This window comes from Corvus hawaiiensis, chromosome 17 (assembly GCF_020740725.1).
Source record: "Corvus hawaiiensis isolate bCorHaw1 chromosome 17, bCorHaw1.pri.cur, whole genome shotgun sequence".
NCBI classification, from domain to species: Eukaryota; Metazoa; Chordata; class Aves; order Passeriformes; family Corvidae; genus Corvus; species Corvus hawaiiensis.
Window position 1 is genome coordinate 2,741,508 of NC_063229.1, and position 2,256 is coordinate 2,743,763.

A 2,256-nucleotide genomic window follows, 5' to 3' on the forward strand; every position below is an offset into this window, starting at 1 on the left:
CTCAGGCTCAGCTTTTCCCACTTGCTGTCTCAAAATCCCATTCCTTCAGCGACTTCTTTTGGCTTCTCTACCCACCTCTGCTTCCATTGCAAGCCTTCCTTCCCGGGCCTGAGCTCTGGAGCTTGCCAGGCTCTGTGCTGCCAGGGCCTGAAGCAGCCCTTGCCTCCTCACTCCCAGCACCTGCCTTTTGTGCCCTTGCCACTGCCCTGCACTCTGTTCCTTGCCTGCTCAGACTTACCTGCCCCTTCTCTTGCTGCTCTTTCACCTCCTGCCTGAGCTGCTGCACCTGCTGGCAGGCTCGGCTTAGCTGTCCCTGAGTTTGGAGCAGTGTCTTTGATAAAGAATTCTTCTCCTTCTGCTTTTCCAGCAGGACCTGCACAGAAGGAAAGAGCAGAGGGCTTGACACTTGCCCTGCAAACTCTGTGTGGCAAGAGGCAAAGACTGATGGGCTCACGCGCTCTCAGAGCACTCGGCTGCTGCTCCCCTGAGCCACTGTCTGCCCTGGGGGGACACAGCTTCCCACGAAGTGACTTAGAACACAGCCCAGGAGACATCTCTGGGTTGCTGTTCAGAAATACTCCAGGCGAGTCTTTAAAAAGATTTTTCTCTTGTCAGCGTTCCTGCTGCGCCCTCCCTGTGCCCACAAAAGAAAAGTCCTACAAACTCCGTTTGGCTATGGACACCGACCAGTACACACCAAAAGAGGACCCGTAAGAGAACAGTGCAGATCCTCCGAGGTAAGTCTTGGAAAAACAGAGCACAAGAGCAGCACAAAAATCCTAACGGAAAGCTGATGTTTCTGCCTGGCTTCCTAGGAGAGGGCTCATTCCTGGGCCCAAAGATAGCCCTGTTCACCTTTCACCTCCCCAAATTCAATGTAGAAGACATAGAGGGCATGCTCCACACAGCCCCATAGCCTGCCATCTCCCACAGCTCCAGCCTTGCAAAAAATCACACCAATTCTCCTTGCACAATCATTACCTCTCGCTTGGCATTTTCAAATCTAGTTCGTTCCTCTTCTCTTTGAGCCTGCAGGGTGGCAACTTTCTGCCTCATCTCAAACAGCACCTTCTCGTGCTCCTGCTCTCTCTCTGCCTTCTCTTTTCCCCATTGCTGCAGCGTCTCCTGCATCTCTGCATGGTGCCTTTCCCGCTCACTTGCCTGCGGAGGAGAGGAAAAGTCTTCAAGTTGCAGTCCCCAGGCAAGCTCCTCGCTGAAAACTGTGAAGCTTCATCCCTCCCACAAACCCCAACCTGAAAAGACAACAGCACTGGCTCTCTGCTCTCCAGAAACCGTGTCCTGTCAGGGAATTTAAAAGGAGGCTCAGCAGGTGCAAGAATCACAGAACCATGGAATCATTTCTGTTGGGAAAGACCTGCACCAGCATTGAGTCCAACCATTCAGAAAAGGAGGTGTCACCTTCTGGCACCCTGATGCCCCAGTCACAAGGACTGAAGGACCGGGGCCTGTTCCATTTGCTTCCAGCCCAAAGCTAATCCCGCTGTCCACCCTGGGAGCACAGCAAGACAGGAACCGAGTTCCCACGCCTGCAGCCAGCAGCACTGTTGGCATCTGCTCCACGCTGGCATCTGCTCCGTGGCAGGTGGGACTCGGGGAAGATCCTGCCCTGGGCTGCCACGCTTTGGGTGGGCACTGCCCAAGCTGCTCTGGAACTCGTCTTACGCCCTCACGGAAGCCGTGGCTGCATTTACTGGCCCAGCACCATCCTGGGGGTCTTCACGCGCCTCCGAGTCCAAGCCGCCGCCTCTCCTGCCCGGCCCAGCAGTGGGAGGCCTCTGGCAGAGGATTGCTGCCCTTTCACACCCTCAGGCTCTGCTGGTGCTAAACCAGCCCCCAGGGCCGGCTTGGACAATTCAGAAGCCTATTGTCACCTACCAGGTCTTGCAGGAGCTTGTTTATTTCCACCTGCTGAGCAGTTCCGCTTTCCTGACGCTGCTGCTCTGCCTGCAAGAGCTGTTGCGCTGTGTCTTCCTGCTCCTGCTTCCTGAGAGCTCTCTCTGCTTCCAGCTCACGTTGGAGGCACTGCACTTCTCCTGCAAACATGACCAACAGCAAGATTCAGAGTCTTTACTGCCTTTACTGACTCAGGCCCTTCCAGTGTCGGCGTAGGAGGGCCCTGCCTCCAGCCCCAACGCTCCTCAGAAGCCCTGCAGACAGAGGAGGCTTTACAGCAGCTTCTCTAGGCAGGGGCGGCACCACAAACAAAGCACACGAGGTTCTCACCTTGGAGCGCCT

The 2,256-nt window shown here is 55.7% G+C and overlaps 1 long non-coding RNA gene across 1 annotated transcript; it reads right to left on the reverse strand.

The window, feature by feature from the left end:
• Window positions 1-313: 313 nt before the first annotated feature.
• On the reverse strand, window positions 314-1,941 carry LOC125334760. The gene is made up of 3 exons (XR_007207216.1): window positions 1,897-1,941; window positions 982-1,161; window positions 314-373 (listed from the first exon to the last, which is right to left on the reverse strand). It is a non-coding gene; the product is annotated as an uncharacterized LOC125334760 (long non-coding RNA).
• Window positions 1,942-2,256: the final 315 nt, after the last annotated feature.